The sequence below is a fragment of the Pinus tabuliformis genome, chromosome 1_2 (genome assembly GCF_031772625.1).
Source record: "Pinus tabuliformis cultivar Carrire ecotype Pingquan chromosome 1_2, CPIR1, whole genome shotgun sequence".
NCBI lineage: Eukaryota > Viridiplantae > Streptophyta > Pinopsida > Pinales > Pinaceae > Pinus > Pinus tabuliformis.
In genome coordinates this window covers 1,106,754,891-1,106,782,465 of record NC_142298.1, presented here as the reverse complement: position 1 = coordinate 1,106,782,465, position 27,575 = coordinate 1,106,754,891, and the positions used below count along the sequence as shown (strand labels likewise).

At 36.0% G+C, this 27,575-nt stretch overlaps 1 pseudogene; it reads left to right on the top strand.

Moving 5' to 3' along the window:
• Positions 1–25,623, top strand: LOC149210029 (S-adenosylmethionine synthase 1-like; annotated as a pseudogene).
• Positions 25,624–27,575: the final 1,952 nt, after the last annotated feature.

Sequence of the window (27,575 nt, the reverse complement as noted above, 5' to 3'; positions counted from 1 at the left end):
TAGATGGGCACCTTTCTCTTCACATCAGATTCTATTAATGAGGGACACCCTGACAAGCTTTGTGATCAAGTTTTTGAAGCCATCATGGATTCTTGCTTGGAGCAAGATCCTGAAAGCAAGGTTGCATGTGAGATATGCACAAAGAAAAATATGGTTATGATATTTGGAGAAATCACAACTAAAGCTAATATAGACTATGAGAAGATAGTGAGGGGAACACCTATAGAGGAATTCAATTCATGTGAATGGATGGTGGCTTACATGCAGATAATTGCAACATCCGAGTGAACATTGAACAAAAAAGCCCTAACATTGCACAGGGTTTGCATGGACATATTACTAAGAATCCTAAAGAGATTTGTGCAGGAGATAAGGGCCACATGTTTGGGTATGCTACAAATGAGACACCAATGTTGATGCCTCTCAATCATGTGTTGGCAACACAGTTGGGAGCACAGTTGACTGATGTAGGAAATAATGGAACCTACCCTTGGTTGAGACCAGATGGAAAGATCTAAGTTATTGTTAAGTATAAAAATGAGGGAGGGGCAATGGTCCTCTTAGGATTTCACATTGTTCACATCTCTACTCAACGTGATGGAACTGTTACCAATGATAAGATTGTAGTTGATCTCAAGGAGCATGTCATTAAGCCGGTTGTTCCTTCTCAATATCTAGTGTAAAATACAATCTTCCATTTTAACCCATCTAGACATTTTGTAATTGGAGGACTCCATGGGGATGCTGGACTCACTGGGAGGAAAATTATTATTGATACATATGGTGGTTGGGTTGCTTATGATGGAGGAGCTTTTTCTAGAAGGGGTCCCACTAAGGTGTATTGTAGTGGTGGCTACATGGTTAGACAAGTTGCCAAGAGTGTTGTTGCTACCAGGCTTGTTATCAAACCATCTCAAGAAAAGATTGAAAATATAGATCAAGGCCTTAGAATTCAGCCTCTTCGAGGGGGAAATCTCCTTTACATTATATAAATGAACAATTCTTGGATGATTCAAATGAAAAAACCTCCTTTCTATATATAGGAGTCTAAGGAATCACAATATAACCTAGCCGACCTAACAATAATAATATAAAGCCACAAAAATAACAATAGAGGGATTCTATGGGCCACAATAATAACAACATGGGGATAATAAGGGCACAACAATATTAATAAGGGATGCAACTACAATAGTAATGGGGTAATCACTAGTATTATAGGGACCCAACATACCCATCTCCTTCATTAAAGTGTTGTCCTCAAAGCTTGAGTAGTTCTGGATGCTTCTGTATAAAATTCTCATCCTCCCATGTGGAATCTTCAGCGGATAAGTTCTTCCACTTGATAAGATACTATAAAATTGATCGATTTTGTAGCTGTTGGGTTCTTATTTCTGTGACTGCTTCTGGTTCCAATATAATTTTTCCTTCCCCGTCAAGTTTTGGCAATATTGTTTGAACTGGGAGCTTGTCGCCTATAACCTTTTTAAACATGAAACATGGAAAGCTAGGTGCAATCGAGAAGCTGCAGGAAGCACCAATTTGTATGCCATAGTACCAATCATTTGCAGCACCTTGTATGGACCATAATACTTTGGTGATAATTTATTATCCTTCTTAGCTTGCTTGAGGGACATTTGCTTATATGGTTGTAGCAGTAGGAATACCCAATCATCTACACAAAATCTTCTTTCGCTGCGATGTTGATCTGCCTGTTGTTTCATTCTATTCTGTGCCAACACGAGGTTATCCTTTAAGAGTTGGAGGACTTGTTGTTGATGTTTGATGTGATGTTCCACTGCTTGAACCTTAGGATTTTCTCTTAAATATGATGTGATGGATGGTGGCTAATATCCATAAAATGCCATAAATGGGGTCATTTTTGTTGCTGTATGGAAGGAAGTTATATACCACCATTCAGCTAGAGGTAACCATTTGACCCATTGTGTCTGTTTATTAGATACAAAGAAACAAAGATATCCTTCCAAAAATTTGTTTACTATCTCAGTTTGCCCATCAGATTGAGGATGGTAAGCTGAGCTATGAGCTAACTGAGTACGAAGACAAGAAAATAATTTTATCCAGAAATTTCCAGTGAAAATGGGATCTCTGTCACTTACAATAATCTTTGGGTTTCCATGTAGCTTTTGAATTGTTTCCATAAATGTAGTAGAAACTGTACTGGCATTAAATTGATGTGATAATGTAGAAAAGTGTGCATACTTGGTAAGTCTGTCAACTACTGCCATGATGACACTCTTTCCATCAGAATTGGGTAAAACTGTGATAAAATCCATTGAAACCTGCTCTCAATTTTGGCTTGGAATGGATAAAGGTTGTAATAGACCCATTGTCTTAATTGTTTCAACTTTATTTTGTTGGCAAACCCAAAATTCCGCCACAAATTTTTGAATATCCGATTTAAGACCATCCCAAAAAAATTCCTTCTTAACCTTGTGGTAATTTTTTAAAAATCCGGAGTGCCCTCCTAAGGGAGAAGCGTGCAATTCCATAAGAATCTTTTGTTTTAGTTGGGAATTCTTACAGAGGTATAAGCGATATTTGTACCATACAGAATCATTTTGGTAGCTAAATGTATCAGATGTACTCGAACCTTGTTGTAACTTTCGAATAAGTGCCCACACTTCTTCGTCATTCTTCCATTCCTCCCTTGCTTCGTTTATCTAATCTGGTTGGATAATAGAATGGCGCATAACGATGCTTCCACATCCTCATCCTTTCTTGAGAGTGCATCTGTGACCACATTTTTCTTCCCTTTTTTGTGGATGATTTCAAAGTCATAACCCAACCTATTTCTGACCCACTTTTGTTGCTCTTCAGAGGATAATCTTTGTTCTAAAAAGTATTTAAGGCTATCATGATCTGTTTTTACCTTGAGGTGTATTCCCATTAGGTAGGGTCGCCATTTCTTAAGTGCATGGAGTATTGCCAACATTTCCTTCTCATAAATAGCTTTGTGTAAAAACTTTCCCTTGATTGGAAAATTTTCAAAAGCAATGGGTCTTTCATCTTGCATTAAAACAACACCAATTCCATTTCCTGAAGCATCGCATTCCACAATAAAGGCTTTTGTGAAGTCTGGTGTAGCTAAGACCGGTGTTTGGCACATTTCCCCTTTAAGATGTTCGAAGGCCTTTGTTGCTTCTGGAGTCCATGAAATGCATCTTTCTTCAATAATGTTGTTAGAGGTGCTGCTATTCTCCCATAATTCTTAACAAACTTGTGATAATACCCTGTCAACCTAAGAAATCCTCGCAGACGCTTTATGGATGTGGGGAGTTTCTATTCCTTGATGGCTTTAATTTTGCTAGGGTCTACCTTAACTCCTTCATGAGATACAATATGACCCAGATATTCCACCTCTTGTACTCCAAAGAAACATTTAGATCTTTTTGCCTATAATTGTTTCTCCTCGAATAGTTGTAGTAGCGTGTCAACATGTTCAACATGATCCTTCCAAGATTTGCAGCAGATTAGTATATCATTAAAAAATACTAACACAAATTTTCTAAGGAATGGTTTGAAAATGGAATTCATCAAACCTTGAAATGTTGAAGGTTCATTGGTAAGGCCAAAAGGCATGACCAAAAACTCATAATTACCCTCATGAGTTCTAAATGTTGTTTACGGAATGTCTTCAGTCTTCATTCTGATTTCATGATATCCTGAATGAAGATCCAACTTGGTGAAGTAAATTGATCCATGCAATTCATCTAGTAATTCATCAATGACAGGAATGGGAAACTTATCTTTAATAGTGAGGTTTTTGAGCTCCCTATAATCTGGACACATGCACCATGATCCATCCTTCTTGTGCACTAATACTACTGAAGCAGAGAAAGAAATTTTACTTGGTTGAATTATACCAGCGTCTAGAATTTCTGCAACCATACTTTCAATTTCACTCTTTTGGGCATAGGGATATTTGTACGGCCTGATGTTTGGAGGAACACTTCCTGGAATCAGATGAATAGCATGATCATGATCACGAATAGGTGGGAGACATTTGGGAGTCTCAAATACAATGAAATGATTGTCCAAGACTTTTTTGAGATCTGGAGAAATAGATTATTCCATTGTGGAAACATCTAGCGAACATAATTGTGCAATTACACCCCTTTTTTCCTTTTTTAGAAGCTTTGTCATATCGTTAGAGCTAATTATCTTTCCCGGTATCCCTGCAATACCCCTTAATTCAACTTCCTTTCCTTCCATGGAAAATTTCATGAAAAGTTCTTGAAAATTAAAAGCTATTGTACCCAAGGATTGCATCCATTGGACTCCACATACAACATCAGCACCTCCCATTGGAATGGAAAGCATTGGACTAGTCAATACATATTCTCCCATCGATAGCTTGATATTATGGAACTTTCCAAAGAAATTTTTTGTTCATTGATTTGCAACCATCACTTGACACTCTGGTACTGGATATAAGAAGCAATTCAATTCTTTTGCTACACTAAAATGAATAAAATTGTGGGTACTTCCTGAATCAATCAACACTATTACCTTTTTCTTCTTGATTTTTCCTTCCATCTTGATGTTTTGAGGAGTGGTAATTCCCGCCAATGCATTACAAGATATGGTCAGATTCATTTCTTCTTTATCTAGGCTTTATTCCTGGAGTATATCCTCTTCTTTCGACCTTGCTTGCTCCTTTTATTCTTCCTCTTTGTAATCTATCTAGAATAATTTCTTCTCAGCACACTTATGACCTTTAGTGTATTTGCTATCACAACTGTAAAAAATCCATTTTCATCTTTTTTCTTCCAATTGTTGTGGTATCAACCTTATAGGTTGTGGAAGACTAGGGGTAGCAACACTTTCATCTTTATAGTTGTGAGTGGTATGCTTCCTGGTTGTCATAATTTTTCTTTCTATTTTTCTTGTTAACCTGAATGCCTTCTCTAATGAATCAGGTTCCCAAAGGGGAACATCAAGTTGGATATTATCTTTTAAAGTCCCTATGAACACATCAATCTTATGCTCATCTGGAATATTTTTTACCCTTATTTTCAATTTTTTAGAACTCCTCAATGTGCTCCATTATTGAACCCTTTTGTTTGAGACTTATCAATTGGCTAAAAAAAGTGTTGCTTTTTGTATCCTCATAATGTGCTGTCAATTCTTCCGTAAATATTTCCCACATGACAATTTTTTTATAGAGCAAAGCCATTAATACCATACAAACTGATTTTCTTCCAAATATAAAGTTGTAATACGTACCTTTTGTGTATTTTGCACATTATTGAGATCAAAAAATTGCTCCATCTGTAATATCCATGTTGTGGGATCCTTGCCATCAAACTTCCTCGTATCTATTTTTGGAATATGGTGGGTCTTCGATCCCACATTAGAGTCTATGAAATCATGATTAATATTTCTTTTTTTTTTTGTATCATGGGTTTCGTTTACTAGCTTTTCACCATTAGTAAGTATTTCTTGTACAAAATTTGTCAAATCTTTCTTCAAATCTGCCATGTCTGTCTTCAAATCTGTCTTCAAATTTGCCATGTCTCTCTTCAAATCTGTCTTCAAATCTATCTTAAAAATGTCCATATTAGCTTCCACGTCGTTTATCTTAGATTCCATGCCATTTATCTTAGCTTTTGTTAGCTTTTGTGAGAGTGACATTTGTTGCACTTGTTCTTGTAATTTTGATATATCATGTAGCATTTCTTCCTCTTCTTCATGAGTGATGCTACAACTTTTAGGTTGCTTATTAGGTGTTTGCATTTTCTTTCCTTCGGGAATCAGTTACCGATAATAATGCTCTACTGTGACCTTTGAATTCCTTCAAAATAAATTTTCAAACCAATCTTAAGCAAAAATTTAAAAGAATCTACACACCTTTATTCACTTTGTAGGAGCTCGATATTGCCTCTGATGTATCTCTATACTTTTGAATCATCCAGTTCCAAAATTGTGACCTATAGTAGCCCTCTATGTCCTCTTTCCAATGCCACTAGTCTGATCCAAATTCAATTCTCCAAGGAGGAGTTATGCGAAATCTCCCACAGTGCTATGATTATAGACTAGTTCAGTAGAGCGAACTTGTACGATGTGCCTCGAGTACCTGTTTCAACCTTTGGCTCTGAAAAATATATATAAGAAACTATAGTCCATTCTATTTCTATACCTTCCTATGAAATTTCAATCTGATGCACAGAGAGAAAGTTATGACGATTTTCCCTAGGTCACCTGTTTGGAATGTAATTCAAGTGTCTACAAAAAGACCAACTTCCTCAGATCATATCTCTGCAATTATAGTGTGAAAAGCTGTGAAATTTGGACCAGAGGTTCAACGTCATTTATTCCCAAATAAGTTTTTTTTTAGCTTTTGAAATGTCGCAGAAGAACAGTTATAGCGAAAATGCCACGATGACCTATTTGAAGCAGCGAAACCCTAGAATCTAGAGCTCTGATACCAAATATTATGAAACTAGCTCAAGAAAAGATAGAGAAGATAGATCAACGCCTTAGAATTCAGCCTCGTTAAGGGGGAAACCTCCTTTACATTACATAAATGAAAAATTCTTGGATGATTGAAATGACGAAAGCTCCTTTCTATATATAGGAGTCTAAGGAGTCACAATATAACCTAGCCAACCTAACAATAATAATATAAAGCCAAAAAATAACAATAGAGGGATTCTATGGGGCATAGTAATAACAATATGGGGATAATAGGGGCACAAAAATATTAATAAGGGATGCAACTACAATAGTAATGGGGTAATCACTAGTATTATAGGGACCCAACAAGTCTAGAACGCTGCTGCCTTTTGCAAGTTTCATATTTCATTGGTGTGCCTGAGTCACTCTCTGTGTTTGTTGACACATATGGAACTAGAAAGATTCTATATACTGAAATCCTATAGTTGATTAAGGAAAATTTTTACTTCCGCCCTAGCATGATTTCTATCAATCTTGACCTAGAACGGGGAGGCAATATGAGGTTCCAAAAAATCGCTACATATGGCCATTTGGGTTAGGATGATCCTGATTTCACTTGGGAGATTGTAAAGGTCCTTAAGTGGGAGAAAGCTTGCAACTGTGGAGTAAGAATCTGGTAACCTTGAAACCATTCATGATTTAATGTGCTCATTAGACTATGATTTAAATGTGCTCAACTTGTTGGACTCTGAACACTAATTTGTATAATCAGTTGGAAAGAAAACAATTACTCATTGTTGTACTCATGTGACCAACATCGTTTGCAATTTCCAGGTGGAGGTCCTAAGCAACAATAAAATTAGAGTTTCATAGACATTCAATCTTCCATGAAAAATCAACCGGAGGAGTTACATAAAGTTTCAATCTTCCATTAAAAATCAACCAAAAGAAGAAAATTTAATGGACATTTAAAATATTTGTTAAATCTAGAACACCACATGAAATACATACTGAAATTTCAACACATAGTTCATAGTAGTAGCAGAAGATGGGAATCTATCCCCACTCCATAATACATCTTGTAATGGTGATGAAAACACCTAATTCCCCTCTTAGACATTATGGAAGATTTGAAGAGCTTGGTCACATGCTTTGGGGACAAATCGCTCATCACCTTCTTCCTTCATTGATAGCGACACTGCAAACACTCTGCACTTTTGAACAATTAAAAGCAACTATTTGGGTATTTAAGGCCATGGCTACTTAAGAAACTGATAATTGTAATTTGTGATCACTATTCAATTTTGGACATTTACAAAGAAGTTATTTGGGGATTTGAGATCACAACTGCTGCTTAATGTGTAGGTAGTTGTATTTTGTACAGAATCTAATTAGGTACACATCATAAGAAGGATGGTAAATGTGCGTTGATTAGGACGAAGGCCTTTATATTTAACTAATTGAAACAATCTCAATGCCTCCTCAACAGGTCCATGCCTTGCATAAGTTGCAATCATGGAAGTCGAAGAACAATCATCTCATTCTGGCATTTGTTTGAAAACTTTGCAAGCGTCATCCAATATATTCCACCTCAACCCTTTCTTAGAATGGTTTACAAGAAAGAATTTTTTTATGAGAATTTTGTTTAATAAATTAATTGTTTCCCATGATTGTGAAATACTTTAAATAGAATTCCCCAAGTATAAATGGCAGGAAAATTTTATAAATAAAGAAATGAGAAGGCATAGTAAAATGTGTACATTGTAATATTTTTTTGTTTTTCTTTTAATATATTTTTTAGAAATTTCAAAAGGATAGAAACAACACTTAATGTCTTCCATAAATGAAATATATATAGCACATCTTGTTTCTTCACACCATACATACCAACTATTGGAATTCAATCTATTACAAATAGTGCTCACAATCCATTTGGATACAAGAACAATACCCTGCCAGATCTAAGAACCATGATAAGTCCTACATGTACCCTAGAACATATAACTTCCATGCCTAGTCCTTATCCATTTTAAGCAAAGTTCATAGATCCACAACAGGAGGGCATTGTTTCTTTAAAAATAATTATTTTAAAGGTGGAAGCCCACTTCTCCCTTTATTTTCTAGGACTATTGAAAGCACAAGCATATATTAAACTTCGTTAGCTACAACATGAATTTAAATTCAAAGAAATACTTACAAGGATGGGCATGGTGTTTGAGACCTTACATAGGTAGACACGAGGGGTCTTCTTGTTTCTTTTCATATTCCTACTTTTCCCCATCTCATTCCTATTCTTAGTCTACAACTTCTATAACAATAATGGTTACCTGAACTTGACATTTTGGCCAGTCCGAAGATCATCCGAATTCTGACGTTTCTAGACAAGTTTCTAGACATGAATACTTTGCTTGCAACCCAATTCATATTTTACAAAGGTTTGTGAGTTCGATAAGACGATATCAAGGCCTCTAGGGATGCCATAAGGTTTAGACAGAAGGAACTATGCTTCATTTCCAAATATGCTTGACACCCACATTAGACTTCAAGTAAGTAAATGGAATAAGTAGTATTCTAGTTTATCAAATTTAAAAAATGGATGGATTTCCTTCTTACTGTTGGTTCAGTGGATGACGTGAGGTACCTTCCATGCTAATGATCTGTAATGCTCCCATATGTTTTAAATTTTAATGAATGATTGGTGTAGGTGGTAGTAAACGTTGATGAAAGTGAATAACCTACTTGATCTCACCTAACTTTCTCTATACAATCCAAGTCCAGCTAGCTTGTTGAAATATATAATCCAGTCTTTACTCGCATGGCTGAATAATATAGGGTCTCATTGGCTATATCCACGCCCGCTTGCCCAATTATAAAGGTGGAAATAAATTGAACTAAACAAACCAAGAAAGTGATGTCCCTTTCAAAAATAGAACAGCCGAGAGGTATATGCCCCTCCTAGGATGGAGAAGGAGGTTGGGTATTCAGACCAGAAAGAGAAATTATAGCTTGATTTTATTGAGGTCAATTCAGTCTTTTCATTTTTTATTTATTTTTATTTTTTTGATAGCCTAAAGGGGAACCAAAGGGTGTATTGTCTTTTTATCTCTCCAAAACTGCATGGTTACATTTCTGTTCTGCACACGACCTGCTTCCAGTTTCCACTATGCACGATCTACTTCCATGAGTAAGCACAACAATGAATAATAATGTTGATGTCTAACCTTACCGCTCATCAGCTACCCAACCCTTTATAGACCATGTTCAATATAGCAGAGTGACCTGTGTTCAGAAGTTCAGTGCTCAAAATCATGTTCAGAATTTCAGTGCTCAAAATCTCACAGACTACCGACACAACCCAGGGAGACCAGAGATGGAGCCCATGTTCAATATTGAAGATTTGCTAGACATGCTAAAGCCCTTTAGGTAGGTGTTAAATGCAAAAATGTATCACCTATATTTTGCATTGTTTGTCTGCACCATTCTTGTTTGGTAGATTTACAAATTTACAATTAAAGAAATGTAGAAATTATTTTAAATTTTTATCCAAGTGTCCAACACAGCCCAAGAGCTCAACCATACAAGCATAATGCTTTGATATGGGTGAAATACCATAATCTCTACTCATAGAATTGTAGTACCGCCTTTTGTTTATAAGGCCTGCATGGCTGCAGCCAGATAGAACACAAAGGTAACATAGTCTGGTTTGTATGCCTTTTACTTGAATTTCTTGGAAGACTTTGATGGCCTCTTGACCATACCCATCCCTATAGTATCCTGCAATCATGGTAGTCCACGAGCTGAGAAATCGAAGGTTATTCTATCAAACACATGACGTGAATATATTATGCTACCACATTTTACATACATGTCAATGAGAGCATTCATCAGAAAGGCATTCAATTGAAATCATTTTCTAAGTATGTGGGCATGGACTTGCGTTCCATTGTGCCTGCTAAATCTTAATTCTCTAGTGCAAATGGCTTGGAACAACACATCTTTCATTCCCAATGTAAAATTCTTATGAATTGCCGACACTAGATTTTGAATTTCGAGTTGGGAATTGTGTTATAGAGTTTGAATTTGGATTTTTGTGGAGGGATTTTAGCACTACTTTACGAATTTTAGAATTCAAAGAATTTTTCCATCATTTGAACATATACTGGTCTGGCTTCACCCCTTTGGACTGCTATCCAAAATGCACATAGCATGACCGATGCTCATAGTTTAGTTTCAAACATTGTAAAAACCAATCAATCAACCCCTCAAATAAAATTATAAAAACATTTCAACATGCTTGTTTACTTTGGACTGAAGCTATAATATCCATGATAATGATATGCAACGCTCCCATGTGTTTTAAATTTTAATGAATGATCGGTGTAGGTGGTAGTAAACATTGATGAAGGTGAGTAACCTACCTGATCTCACCTAACTTGCTCTATACAATCCAAGTCCAGCTAGCTTGTTGAAATATATAATCCAGTCTCTACTCGCCTAGCTAAAGAATATAGGGTCTCGCTCGCTATATCCACGCCTGCTTGCCCGATGTAAAGGTGGAAAGAAAGTGAACTGAACAAACCAAGAAAGTGATGTCCCTTTCAGAACTAGAACATCCGGGAGGTATAGGCCCCTCCTAGGACCCTATTTTTCCCTCACAAATTCAATCATACCTGAGGCAAGACAAAACACATACCTCAATCACCTTATGCTCTTCTCCATTCTGTTGAACTTGATGAACAAAGCTCACCAAGTTCATGGCATGGTTTCCTTGCACATCATGTTCTTAGAGTCTTGCATCTGCTGTGTGAGCTCTGGAACAGTCAGCAACCTCGAGAGGCTAGGGAGTGAAACCCATCATGAAAAAATGGAGACAATCATGTTCAATGCAAGCTTCCTCAAGGCAGGTTATTAGAGTCCCGCATTTACTGCATGAGCTCTGGAACAGTCAGCAACCTCGCATCTACTGCGTGAGCTCTGGAACAGTCAGCAATCTCGAGAGGCTATAGAGTGAAACCCATCATGAAAAAATGAAGACAATCATGCTCAGTGCAAGCTTTCTCAAGTCCAAGTTCAGATCGGTAATTGAAATGCCTACCATTCCATGTGTAACTGAAAACCATGATGCAACAGAAGTGGAACAGAGTGCACAATAGAAACCGGAAGCATTATGGCAGCAGTTCGTGGAAGAGAAGAAAGTGAAAGCAAGAGGAGCAGAAATCAGAAAGTAGTTTTGGTGAGGGAGGAATAGTCTGAGATATTTAACCTGAACAAATGTCAATTAGACCATATAAACATATGCAAGATGCCAATTAAACCAGATGTCAATTTGACGCCAGATGTCAATCAGAGAATCAAAAGGTAGACTACTAAACTCATTCAAAGGAAGGCTTATCGGCCTAATTATATTATGACTCATATGGCACATCAACACTGACACATTTCCAAACGCAAATATTCCAATATATATCCAAACTTGAGGTCTTCGGCTTCATCTCCTCCCTTATATAAAAATAGAGAAATGGGTACTTCTTCTATCTCAATAGAGACAGATGTGGAAAACCTAAATAATGATGAATATTGGGTCTTGAGCTTCTAGCATTCAAAAGGGACTTATTTCAGGAAAAGAAGACTTTTATTAATCTGGATCACCCTGGAATTGGATTGACTAGGAAAAAGAAGGGCATCAAGTATAAAAATATATCCTCTTGTGTCGGTGTGGGGTCCAAGCTCAATACATGATTTTATGAAACCATTGAAGCAACTCGTTATCCATCCATTGATCTGGGCACCTCCAACGAATACTATGAAGCAATAGAGCATGAATTGTTCACTCTTGCTCTCCCAATCATCCAATTTCTATACGGGCATCAATTGTTCAGTCTTGCTGATATTGGATGATAACAATTTATCATTTCTCCACTATGTAGAGGATGGGGAGACTAAAAAAATTGTAGAACTATTTGGGATTAGAGTCAGGCCTTTTGCTGAAGCCCAGTATGCTCCCATCCATAGTTACAAAATAAAGGACACTAGTCAAATGGATCTTAGCAAGATAATCCTTGGAATGGACTCCCAATCGGTGCCACATAGACATAGCATAATGGAGAATAATGTATATTATATTATCATTCACATGGCAGGTCAACATGGACACATTTCCAAAGGCAAATATTCCAATCTATATCCAGACCTAAGGTCTTCAGCTTCATCTCCTCCCTTATATAAAATACAGAAATGGATACTTCCCCTATCTCAATAGATACATACGTGGAAAACCTAAATAATGATGAATCATTGGGTCTTGAGCTACTAATAGTCAAAAGGGCCTTCTTTAAGGAAAAAAAGACTTTTATTAATCTGGATCACCCCGGAATTGGATTGACTAGGAAAAACAAGGGCATCAAGTATAAAAATATATCCTCTTGTGTAGGTGTGGGGTCCAAGCTCAATACATGACCCCAACATACGATGCCTTTAGTACTAGATAGAGTGTAAATGAAAAATCAAAGCATAATTTGTAGTCTTAGACCAAGGCTAATATCCACACGTGTTCTCCAGTCAGCATTTCACTCATCCCATGTAGACAAATTAGAGAAATGCTCTAACAAAGAATTTTTAGCACTAGCACCATGATTTGATCTATTATGAATTCCTTTAAGACAAATTCAGTTTACAAATTAGCTATTAATGTAGTAATGTTATTGTCCAAACAAAGATGAAAAGCACGGGCAAGAAGGCAACAACTCTAGCATTACTACAGTTACTAGCAGAGTAAAGTTCAAAAATACAGGCACTAAGACAAACAACGATATAATCAATTTACTTTTCATCTCAGTAAAGTTTACGGGTGCAGGCATTAAAGATAATCACAAAATTGAACAGTGCACAACAATCAGGCAGATCAATGTCAATGGAAAACATCATTTGTCTATTGTCATTTAGAATAGCATCACTTGTCTGTTGTCATTTAGAATAGGTGCCAAAGGAAACTGCTGGGAGAAAAGAGATGTAAAAAGGGGAAATCACAACAAGTGGACCCTAGAAAGGGGAAAAAAGTGGTTTATTAATATGTAAGATAACAAGAACTACTCTGCATCTTTAGTAGAAAAGAAGTTATTACCGTTAAATCCAAATTTCCAGTTACAATGAAGATGCCAATATTTGAGAATTATTCTCTAGGGAATCATCAAACATGACTGTAACATGCCTGATAATAATCTAAAGGGTCATTGACTATTTGATCAAACTAACAGACAGTCTCACACTAGAACTGACTAGAGCAGGTATGTAACAGTGATATCATGGCACTCGGCTAAGGCACAGTAGAATAGGAGAGGGTGCACTGTCTGACAAATCTACTGCCCTCAGTGTCTATGGCTGGTTTATCTGTGATTTTATGAAACCATTGAAGCAACTCATTATCCATCCATTGATCTGGGCACCTCCAATGAATACTATGAAGCAATAGAGCATGATCTGTTCACTCTTTCTCCCCCAATCGTCTACTTTCTTCACAGTCCTGAGCTCTTCACTATTGTTGATATTTGTTGCCAACAATTTGTCATTTCTCCACCGTGTGGAGGATGGGAAGACTAAAACGATTGTAGAACTATTTGGGATTAGAGTCATACCTTTTGTTGAAGCCCGGTAAGCTCCCATCCATAATTGCAAAATAAAGGACACTAGTCAAATGGATCTTCAAAAGATAATCCTTGGAATGGACTCCCAATCAGTGCCACATAGACATAGCATAATGGAGAATAATGTAGATTATATTATCATTCATATGGCAGGTCAACACTGACACATTTCCAAAGGAAAATATTCCAATCTATATCCAAAGCCGATGTCTTCGGCTTCATCTCCTGCCTTATATAAAAATACAGAAATGGATACTTCCCCTATATCAATAGATACAGATGTGAAAAACCTAAATAATGATGAATCTTTGGGTCTTTAGCTGATAACAGTAAAAAGGGGCTTCTTTCAGCAAAAAAATACTTTTATTAATCTGGATCACCCCGGAATTGGATTGACTAGAAAAAAGAGTGGCATCAAGTACAAAAATATATCTTCTTATGTTGTGTTGAGGTACAAAATGTGTCTTCTTAACTCCTATTTAGCCTACATTAATTATCAATCCTAGTACAATTTTCTATTTCAAGAGATACTTAGTCTGAGGTGGAATTTTAATCCAAGAGTAATGTTTTCCAATTTGCAGTACAATGCTTCAAATACAAGAGTAAACGAATGCTTGAAATAAAACCTACTTGTAATTAAAATAATCTCAATGCTCTGAAAATAAATCATTCTCTCAGAAAATTAATAACAATTATCAGTAAAGGATGTAGTAGAAATAACTCTTTCCTTTGTCAACTGATGTAAATGAAATCAATTGTGAACAAGATCCTCAATCTGAGAACTTAGATAGTAATAGCCAATGTTCTTTACAGTTGTTGATCTCACACTCCACACTAAAGTGGCTGATTGGAAATGACAAGGAATTAAATCAACAATCCTGCTAATAGAAATGGAATAAATACACTGACTGTAAATATGCTGAAATCAAAACCAAATACTTGTAGAAAAGAAATGAAAATCAATTCTATTTAGTAGAAATGAACAACGATATGTAATGAACAACAAAGTCAGTTTATTGGAATGAACAACAGAGCTTTATAATTGAAATGAACAACATAACAATATAGTTCACAGAGAGTAATAATCTCATTATGATGAAAAGGAACACCAACGGGATCAAATTACAACATGTACAGTAAAACAATTGCTAAACTCTTGAGAAAGGAATAGTAAAGAAATGTGATTCAAATATACGAAAATCAAACCAAACCATCACACGACTGCAATTGTAAAGTAATGGTACAAATAGAAAGTGGATCCACTAGGGTCGGGCCCTTAGCCACTAGTGAAGCACTGCCAGACTACTTCAGTGTAAAAGAATGCACCAGCGACCAACTTATGTATTAATCATATGCAAAAATGTTTACAGGCAATCGTACTCTGTTTTAATCAATGAGAGTCAATGATCAAAGTGCATATAGAACGGTTAGTTCTAAATAACGATCATGAATCCCATTTCTTTACAAGTGTTGTCCCTATTATAATGGCCAGGAGGATAAAACAAGAAATACCAAATAGACTTTGAAACAATGATCCCTCAGGATCGAGGGATCCTGAGGGATCTACTCAATCTTATAACTCCAGTCAACTCTTTGTCTTTTTGCACTGATTCTGTGATTTTCCATTCTTATCCTTAACTGTGCACTCCAATCTTGATCTACTTATCTAGATACGACTTCCTGGTGAAGGAACAACACTTACTTTGTTTTGTCTTTTCCTACAGAATTGTAGTTTTCCATTTCTTCTATTTCTTGCATGGAAAAAGACCATAATTAACTAATTTGCAATAATCAATAACTCCTTAATTTTCACTATAATTCTTGGATATATTACCATCTTAGAATATAATGGAGTTATTATTAAAGAAAAAGATAAGGAAATAAATTTCAAATTCATACCTTCTCCATAGCTCATCACACCCCCTTGCTTACCCTTTTTCATGCCCTCATGAAATCCATATAATTTGCATGCAAAGCATTCAAAGAATAGGCTGGAGAGGGATTGTCGTGAAGTGGTCTAAAACAATGATTTGTAGCTAAAACTTCAAAGATGGGCCTTTTTTTCCCTTCAGGCAATTCATATATGGTCTTATACCCTTTTTCAGGATACCAAATAATAGGGCTTCGAAACCTACAACAAAGCCAACACGGGCCTTCCCTCAAGATGAGGTTACTATAGGTAACCAAGCGATTTGCAGCTAACTTAAAGTTTTTGTAGTGTAATGGATCTCTATCTTGTATATTCCGATTGGATGTCTTCAATCTGAATTTAGCAGCTGTAAAGGAATTGTCTTTGATAGAGAGGAACTATTCACCCCTTGCTGGACAATTTCTTTGTGGATGGGTCACAAGGTTTGGATTGTTATCACTCAAATTTTCCTTAGAAGTGATTAGAAGAAGGAAAGGGGTCCGAGGTAACCACAAAAAAATATTTTAAGTACAAAATCTAGCCAATCTGTACTCAAAGAAGGCTCTCTCTTTATGATTTATCGATGTTTGATATGATATTAGGCTAATTATCAATGCTTTAAGGGATTTTGGTTGGGTGGTGGAATTCAGTAAACAGATGGATAGAGCAAGGCCTTCAAGCCATTGGGCTATGGAGTCAATCAAAGGAATGGCTTAACTGGATCATATCAATTACTAAGGGAAAACTCACAAGGCAAGGTAGTAAAAGAAAAGGAAAATGCCAGTTTCGATGGATGGATGAAATAGTATTAAACAAGGACAAAGGGAAATGAAGAATACTTAATCTAGGTTCAATATGCATAATAGAGGGTACTTATTAACAAGGAACAATTAAGTATTCTTTGTTAAATGGGTAACTGTGATAAACTATAAAAGCAAGGGAGCGTTTAAGAATTCCCTAACTATAATAGTCTAGAAAAAGCATTAAGAAAGATAAACTTTTAAAGACAGATTGCAACAAAGCAAATTTAAAAATATCATTATTCCATTTATCATTCGTAATGGCAGAAGTGTCCTCAGACACGTAATTTTATTAATCAGAAAAAAAACAATTACATAATTGATTTTGCAAGAGTTTACACCTGAACAACAAAGCACTCTTGCAATGAGCTATTTATAAGCTCCATGTCTTAACTACCTCTAATTATGGATCACTTATTAAATAACAAGTGTCCATTTACAATAAATGCTATTCAAACCAACTAGCTAACTAATATCCTAAAATAGAGCCTAAGATACGACACATTTGGAGAGTCATATCTAGTTACAACAATATGCTAATTCTAAAAGTCTCCATTAAATAATTAAACATTCTAGAATAATAATTATTAATTTAATATCTTAAATTAATAATTATTTTATTCTAATTTTATAACCTATGATAAAATTGTATTTTTGTATCATCTAACATTCCCCCCTATGATTCAAAGACACATTACAACAGATACCAAGTTCATCCCTGAACTTAGTAAATTTTATTCTGCCAAGCGGTTTCGTGAAGGACAATAAACTGGTTTGAGGACATCTTTGGCAATGAGAGACCTGATATGATGATACTTGGTGTCCACATGCTTTTTCTTTGAATGAAAAACTGGGTTCTTGGCAAGTTTGATGGCTGACTGGCTGTCAATGAACAATGATGTAGCTTCTCCCTGAGAAATGCCCAAGTCCTACAAAATTCGGCGCAACCATACAATTTCACATGCTTCTTCCCATGCTGAAATGTACTCTGCTTCTGCTGAAGAAGTGGCCACTGTAGCTTGTTTTTTACAACTCCAAGATACTGCTGCTGACCCCATATTCATTAAATAACCTGATGTTGATGCTCGATCATTAATACTCCCAGCAAAGTCGGCATCAGAATATCCACCAAGTACAAAATTTTTAGTCTTTGTGTAAAGAAGACCAAAATCTTTTGTTCCTTGGATATATCGAAGAACTCTTTTGGCTGCATTCCAGTGGCTGTCTCGTGGTTCCTACATAAAACGTGAAAAAATACTGACTGCATAAGATATATCAGGACGAGTATTTGTCAAATAAATCAAGCTGCCAATCAACTGTCTGTAAGTTGTACTGTCCACCTTTTCCACCCCTTCAAATTTTGAAAGTTTCAAGTTTTGCTCCATGGGGGTGAGAACGGGCTTGCAATCTTGCATGCCAAATCACTGAAGAACCTCTGCGGCATACTTACTCTGAGAAATGAAAATATGATGTGGAGGTTGGACGACTTCAACTCCAAGATAGTAGTGAAGTAATCCCAAATCTGTCATCTTAAAACCTGCATGTAACTCCTTTTTCACCTGTGCAATATGATCATCATGATTGCCAGTGATGATCAAATCATCTACATACATAACAAGAATTACCAAATATTTTCCCTGTTGTCGCACATACAAAGTATCATCAGATTCACTTCGTTGAAAACCAACTTTCTTAAGGTGGTCATCCATCTTTGCATACCAAGCTCGGGGAGCTTGTTTTAACCCATATAAAGCCTTGATCAATTTGCAGACTTTATGTTCTTGTCCTTCAACTTCAAAACCTGGTGGTTGGGTCATATACACTTCCTCCTATAAATCCCCGTTGAGAAAAGCACTTTTTACATCCATTTGATGAACTTTCCATCCTTTTTGAGCGGCCAATGCAAGTGTTAATCGGATGGTGTTCCATTTAGCTGTTGGAGCAAAAGTTTCTTCAAAATCAATGCCTTCCTGCTGCGCAAAACCCTTTGCGACAAGTCGTGCTTTATACTTTTCAAGTTCACCTTTCTGATTATACTTAATTCTGTAAACCCATTTGCACCCTATGGGTTTAACATTTGCTGGACAATCAACAAGTTTCCAAGTGTTGTTATCAATTACTGCTTGATATTCTTCAACCATAGCCTATTGCCATTCTTTATGTTTTACTGCCTCTTTTTATGTGGAAGGTTCAGTAAAATCATTTGCTATCAAGGCAAAATTGCCTTCACTTCTATGTGCCCTTCTGGTGCCAGTTTTATTCTGTTCATCAGGCTTTACATCTTTCAAAAGTTGAACTGCCCATTTCGGAAGTTGGTGCTCACTTGTTTGCACTTCTATAAAGTCCCCATCATTGTAAAGAGGATTAATATAAACTGATGTTCGTCGTTCAGGTGAAGAATGTGGAGAATCACTGTCAGAAGAACTGCTGCTGCTTGGAGATGCGGATGAACTGCTAGAAGACCCAGATGATGTTGTTGATGTAGATGGACTGGATGACTCATCGTCAGAGGAAGGAAAATCAAGTTCATACCAATTTGGTGAAGTTGGTTGACTTTTCATTTTTCCATTTCTTTTACTTCCCTTAGTTTCTAATTTGTGAAGAAGATTTTCAATTTCTTCAGCACTCTTACTCTCTTTTTCATCAAAAATGACATCCCTGCTCACAATGAATTTTCCATTGGTCAAAAGACGATACCCTTTCTTCTCTTCAGAATAGCCAATCATTGTGCATTTTAAACTTCTTGAGTCAAGCTTAGTTCGTTTTTCTTTCGGAACTAAGGCATAACACACTGACCCAAAAAATCTAAGATGTTTAACTCGAGGTTTGAAACCAAACCAAGCTTCATAAAGTGTGATTCCGTCTAAAGAAGCAGTTGGAGATCTGTTTCTTAAGTAGACAACTGTATGTATTGCTTCCGCCCAATATGTTGGACTTAACCTCTTGAAGGTTAACATGGATCTCGCCATTCCTAACAAAGTGCGATTCATTCTTTCGACTACTCCATTTTGTTGTGGAGTGTAAACATTAGTGAGATTTCGTCTTATGCCATTTTCACTGCAATAAGTTTTGAATTCATTTGAAGTGAATTCTCCCCCATTATCCGTCGTGAGAGTACCTATCTTTTCTTTGACTTCATTTTCAACAAGTTGGCGAAAAATTTTAAACTTATCAAATGCTTCTGACTTGTTCTTCAAGAAGTAAACCCAAGTCATTCTGCTGAAATCATCAATGAATAGTAAGAAATATTTGCAACCACCAAATGAAGTTTGTAGTGGACCACAAACATCACTGTGAACTAGTTGTAGCCGCCTATTTGCACGCCATGAACTTGTTGGAAAACTTTCTTGATTTTGTTTGCCATAAATGCAAGCTTCACATTTTGCATTTTCCCTTTTGAATGTGGGAAGTCCTTTAACCATTCGTTGTTTCTGCAATTGAGAAAGACTCTCAAGATTCAAATGTCCATATCTTACATGCCATAGTCTTGTAGGTGAAATACCCGTAGTCACTGCCCCTGCAAAATCAGAATGCCTTGGAATAACTGTCCCTTTCATCCGTAACAGTTTTCCATCTTCATAACCTGTCATGAGTGTTTTGAAGTTCTGTTTCACTGAATTAATCTTCACTAAACCATCTTCCATAATCACCTGATGTCCTGCTTGTCGAATCGTGACTAAAGAGAGCAATTTTTTCTTGAAACTAGGTACATACCATACATTGGAAATCATTTTTTCTCCAATGTCAGGGAGAAAAACTTTTACTACTCCTTTTCCATAAGGAGTATGTTTTGTATCATCAGCAACAAAAATGGAATTAAGTTGGCATTCTTGAAAATTCCAGAAAAAATCACGTCGACAAGTCATGTGCTGAGTTTCCCCGGAATCCAAGATCTAGGCATCTTCAAAGTCACTTCTAAGATGGGATGAAAGTTGTGATGCTGGTGAGGAAGTAAAAACATATTCTGAGTTATCTTCATCTTGATCATTTGCAAATTGTGCTGAATGCTGCTGAAACTTCAGAATTTTATTAAGTGAAGTTCGACAATATTCAGCATAATGGCCAACTTTGTTACATCGTCGACACACAATTTGACTTAAATCTATTCCTCTTCCTGAAGATTGTCCTCTACCTCCGCTTTGACCTCTATTTTGAAATTGTCCTCTACCTTGACTATTATATCCTTATCCTTGAAAATTGCCTCTTCCTTGGTTGTTTCCTCTACCTTGAAAATTATTTCTTCCTTCTCTGTTAAAATTGTTGCCTCTGCTTTGGCTTCGACCTCGATTATGTGCTGCTTGATTCTAATTCCATCTGCCTCTTCCTCGAGAACTATCTGCTGATGACTTACTAGTGCTGGCCTCTGTGAGAAAAACATCTTCACCAACTTTCTTCTTCTTCCCAAAAGTTTTATCATGTTGACTTAACATTTCACAAAGTTCATCAAACTTTAGTTTTTCTAATTTCCCAGTTACTTGTAAAGTCTCTAAAAAATGCGTATAGGAAGAAGGAAGCCCAGCAATTACAATTGTGACCATAAAGCTATCATCAATTGCGGGAAATCCAGCATTAATAATTTCTTGCCTAATATTCTTAAGTCTGGAGAGATATTCAAGAATATCACCATCTTCAGTTAATTTTTGTTGCAACAATTTTAACTGTAGATCAACCTTCTTTGATTCAGGCTGCGTATCAAAGAGGTCTTTAAAAGTTTTCAAGGTAGTCCATGCATCTAAAGAACTTTCTATATGGACATACATTTCATCATTCACAGACGATTTAATAAGAGCTAAGGCTTTAGCATTCTTGATTTCCCATTTTGCCAGTGCATCTGCATCTGTGGGTTTATTCGGCTTAACATCTCCATCACATATTCCCTGCCATAATTCATTGTAAATGAGTGTGCTTTCAATGAGACGATGCCATGTTTTATAAGATTTGGTGCCTTCTAGTTTGTCGGAATCAGAAAACAAATTAATCAACTTAGACATTTTAGCGTTGAAGCGTCGCACCAAGAATCAGAACGGAAAGGACAAGATAGTCAACACAACACACCACGCAAAAGACACGATCTATCGGGGCTTGGCCTTGACCCTCGAATAGTCGTCAAAATAGGAGACAATTGACTGAGCTTTGCACTTGGCTCTAGTCAATTTCTCAAATTTTTACAGGGAAACTTTCAAAATTTGACTTTTTACAATGGTGCTTTTGCACAATCTGGTAAAAAAATTTACCCCCCCTCAAAGCAAAATTACTTTCAGTTACATTTATCTCCTTCAAAAAATTACAAAAAAAAACTCCTTATTACAATCACCTTATTACTCCATTACAAGGCCCTTTTTAAAAAAAAAAATAAACTTTAAAAAGCTCACCTTATTTCTCCCAAAAAGAAAAAATCACTTATTACTTCACACACAATAAATTAAAAAACACCATATCTCTCCAAAATACAAAAGAAAATAACTCCTTATCTGTCTGCATCTTCACTCTTCAATTTAACTTTTGTTTTTAACGCCATACAAAATCAGCTACTTCAAGTCGATACACCAAACAAAATATCCTTCAAATGCGCAAATAGAGAAGGGGGTCCATGAGTTACCCAACGTGTATGAGCAATCCCCACACGGTTTGTGAATAGCTCCTCCAAATTCAAATCTACCACATCGGCTTCTTCATAGACCGACCTGACTAACTGGTCGATCTTACACGCAGTAATTAAGGTGATAATCGAATTGAACTAAGCGGCAGACACCTCAATCAATCAGGAGAAGAGCGAGTGAAGAGGTGCAAGAAAACCGGGATATAACCGATAGGCCGAACTGTGAGTGAACCAGAGCAGAACAGACCAGCTTGGTAAGCTGAAGGCATTCATGCATTCAGAAGTGTGACAGTGATTGATTGAGCGGTAATTGCTGTGGTAATAGAAATGATCATTGAAACTGACAAGACTCTGGTTGGGGAGCAGCAGGAAGAGCTAAAGCCCACTGCCGAGGCAGATACCGATCAACAAAAATTCATCGCCGCAATGAACCAGACGTGTCAGAAGTTCTTGTTGTAGATTTGATAGCCTGGTTGCTAAACTTTTATTCATAGAATGAAAGAAATTTCAAGAGGAAACTTCTTAGGAAAGAAAAAAGAAACGATAGCCAGGGCCAACGACGAAACTGAAGTGTCCTCTTACTGACTTATGCTTTTTGCCACAATTTTCAAATGCTTTAGTTTCAGAGAGCATGAAACACTGCCAAATTCTGCCTGAAATTTGATTAGTTGTAGAAGAAACACTCGTGATCATGGCATGCTGTCTTGTCACTGGTCAGTAGAAAAAATAAAAGGTTCCAGAATTGTTGTCTCTGGTGATGGCCACTACTTTTCGGAAGAGGCTATTCAGATAATAATAAAAATGACAGAGGCAATTTTTTTATAATAAAAAAATGAATTTTAGATTTTAAAAAATCTAAAATCAATGATAAAATTTATTTTCCTTTTAAACAAAACTGTACAATTTCCATACCAATGATTTGCTGGCCAACTGAATGGAGTTTTCCAGGACTTTGTTGAGTTGGAAGATCCACCTCACATCCACTGCAACATTACTGGAGCTCTGATACCGCAATAATGGCAGAAGTGTCCTCAGACACGTAATTTTATTAATCAGAGAAAAAACAATTACATAATTGATTTTGCAAGAGTTTACACTCGAACAACAAAACACTCTTGCAATGAGCTATTTATAAGTTCCATGTCCTAACTACCTCTAATTATGGATCACTTATTAAATAACAAGTGTCCATTTACAATAAATGCTATTCAAACCAACTAGCTAACTAATCTCCTAAAATAGAGCCTAAGATACGACACATTTGGAGAGTCATATCTAGTTACAACAATATGCTAATTCTAAAAGTCTCCATTAAATAATTAAACATTCTAGAATAATAATTATTAATTTAATATCTTAAATTAATAATTATTTTATTCTAATTTTATAACCTATGATAAAATTGTATTTTTGGATCATCTAACAATTCGGATTTCAAGAAAACACATATGATCATTAATAAACAAAAGGGAAAACAATAACCCAAGAGATATAGAATACTTATTTGATTTCTGTTTGACACAAGTATCCTGTAAATTGTCTCAGCTTTATTCCTTGATCCAACAAGCCATACAAAAACTGGTACAATAGCACTTCAATTCCAGAAGGAAATGTCTATATAAATGTTGTAAAATCAACCACAAAATACTTCAAATGAAAAAGTATTTATACAATTTCTAAACTAAAATATATTGAAAAAATATCGGGATTGGTTTTACAAATATCTCCAACTGTTTTACATTAATAGAACTCAAATAAAGGACACTCAAAACTAATGAATCTATTTGGCACTACTTTTATGGATTTATGGTGACAAATAAGAGAAATTTGAATTTGGTAGCAACTCTTAATTTGATGATGAGCCATCCCAGTCACTAACTGCATCCTTTCTTTGTGCATTCTGCTCCAGTAATTATGCAAACTTGGGGTCCAATGATATGATTGTATATCTCAAGATGTGATAGATATGTAAAATTGAGAGCGTTTATTGTAGAAAAGAATGTTTTTGAGATAAACCTCTCTTAGTTTCCCCAATTTTAGCTCTAGCTGTTCACAATATTCTTTGCAAATAGATGTCCAAAACAGGACTTTTCACAAACTGAAAACTAGGCTGTGAAGACATGCACTTATCTCCCTTTTGGTAATACCCATGTAAAAAGTGAGATAGGTTTTTGTAGCTTGGCCCGTTAGGAAAAAAGCCTCCTCTAGTTTATCAAACTCCTTCTTGGATTGGCCACAATAGTTTCTGCAAAACTATGTCTTAAAGAGGAAATTTCTGAAGAATGTACCATTTCTTCTTCCATTTCATCTTTTAACCTCAATTTTCTTTTAAATATTTTCCAATTTTACTTTGGATAAACTTCATTGTTGCTGGTGAAAGTGTTTTCATCTCTGTTTAACCCTTACTGCATCCAAGTTAATTAGTATTACCGTTTTACTTTTTATTCTTTACTTTTACTCCTCTATTTTTCATTTGTTTTCACTTTGACATGAATTTGTAGGTTCTGTAACTATCTTACCTGTTGTTTATCTTCATGCTAGCTGATTTCCTTGACTTGGTATTCAATCCGGTATTCTTTAACCTAATACACTTTGATTGTTCTTTACTGTGTCCCTTTACCTTCACTATATATTTTAGGTTTTTACTATCTATTCCAACAGTAAATCCTTTAATTCCATATTTCTTTTGTTTGTCTTTTAACTGTATGTTTTATTTCACATCTCTGTTTGAATAGATTTTATAACAGTCTAGGAGTAAACAGGTCTTATGACTACTATTAAGACTGTTTATCAAAGGCTGGGGTCTTTTGATCATCTGTAAAACAAAACAAATTGTTAGGAAAACATTAGGTTGACAGGGAGGGTCATTAATGGCTCTGGTGAATGCTTTGCTGTGTGTGCACAGTAGTCTACAGTGGACTAGAGTTCAGTGACTAATGGTGGTTGGTTGTGATATTCACTTTGAAAGGATGCACACAGTGAATTGGAGCGACAATGAAAAGCAACATTCAAGGTAGTTGATAGTTTGGGGACGAACTGGTTGATTTTGGATGTACTAAGTGCATACATGGAATTATTCTGAATAAGGGATGAAGAATAGATTACACTTGTTTTTTTTTTATAAAAAATCAATTTTTTGGCAGGTTCGTGACACGGACAGGTTGTGTCAACAGGGATGATTTTGACGTTTTGTCGTTTGTGGGAGGCAGTGAGCGGGTTTCATCGCATTGCTTGTGGGACGGAAATGGTTTTTAGGGAGGGCTGCGCGATTCCACACATCTTTCGACACGTAGCATTGGCACTATTTGGGAAACTGCTCTCATCGCACACTAAAGGTCGACCAAAAGGCTCATGCGATATGAGCGATAGCCGTCAGATCTGAGGTATCCGATCGGATGGTGGTCGAGATGATGAAGTGACTGATGGATAACGGAGGGTAGGCCCAATATTAATTTAAAGGAGTTAATCAAATTGGGGGCGATTTGATTGGTCACTGAGTTATTAATTAATCCTGGTGACTAATTAATCCTCATTTAGTGTGGCAGGGGTTCAGGTTATTGATTAACCACAGATTGGTTAATTAATTCCATTTATTGAATTTATTAACATTATATCTAACCACAGGACGAGATCTGTAAATATTTTGGATTTTAATAATAATACAGAGAAAGGATAATTCTTTAGGATTTAAATAATAATACACATTAGTGGTTAATATGACTTTGTAGATTATGAAAAGTTCTAAGCAAAATGTTTCCGAAAGTATTTTATCATACACATTTAAGACTTAGGCTAAGTGAATATGAGGGTTTATATGTATAAAAATGTTTTAATTTTCCTAAGTAAAATAGGGATTTTACTTAGGAAGAACATTATAAAGGGGATGGATGAAGGGGAAATATTGATAAAAGGGGCTTAAGTACTTTAGGTGTTTCAAATTATTGGGCCGAGGGTTTGGTCCCTCCAAAAGTCAGAGAAATTCTGTGAGCACCTCTAACTTGTTGTAGGTGCCTTTAGTACTTAGCGGAAATTAGTAAAAATTAGGGGAAAATGAGTGAGGAAGTTAATTAATTTGACTTTGAATTCTTGATATGTTGTCTTTACAGTGCTGGACCATGTTTTGTCTAAGCGATGAAAGAAAAAAATATTAAAGCATTAAACTTAACCATTCATCACAACTTTGTTTTGCAACCAACCATCTACTTACTCTACCTACATAACCTAGCATTTTTACTTCTTTATTAGGGTGCACTTAAACTAGCAAACCCTTATCACACTTTCTTTTCTTTTACATATAGATATCTATCTACGTCTAGCCTTATTACATCCAAGGGCTCAGATTAAATTGTTGAGCTCCTTTTGTTCACTCTACCTATCTACTTATCTACCAGGGTTAAACAATTTGGTCAGATTTTATTCCCTATATCTAAAAACATGAAATTGAAAACATGGAATAAGAAAGATTAAGCTATTTGGTTACCATGGATTGTGGCATAGGTGACAATCTGCACTCAACCTTTATTATGCATAAAGTAAATAGTAGTGACATTTGGGCTTGCACACTTTCATGGTCTTTTCTATTTGTTGGAGTTCATTTTCTTTCATTTTTTGACATTTTCTTTATTCTTTTTGCCTTCTGATATTTCTTTTAAGGCATACCCTCTTTACATTTTTTACATTTTTTTATTTTTTACAAATATGGAAAACATTTGAAACAAGCAAAGGTAAGTACGTATTTCAGAGCTAAACCAAGTCAATCATGATCCATCTGGGTACTCTTATTACAATATTAAGTGCCTATAGTCTGCGTCTCTATATCATGGAATGGAGTGCGTGAAGTATGTGCTACTTTCTGTTCCTTATCATTTTGAATAAATATGGGCTCGTTTTGTGTCTTCATGTCCCTTGTATCGTGGAGTTCAGTTTGGATAGCTGCCTCCACTGTTTTTGGGGTTCTTCTTGAGATTTCCCCCTTTTCAGTGTCCTTATCTTTGGTCTGAGTTGTTTCACTAAATTTTGCAGCTTTTGTTGTTCCTTTCATAGCCTCTTAATTTCGATCTTCTTTTTCTTGTGAGGAACAACTCTTTCTTTAACTATTTCTATTCTTTCTGGGCTTGGCTGCTCAGCTAGATTTTGTTCTTCAATGGTTGAGCCTTTGCCCTGGCTAGTTTCCATATCCTATGTTTGGAGCATCTTTTCAGTATTTG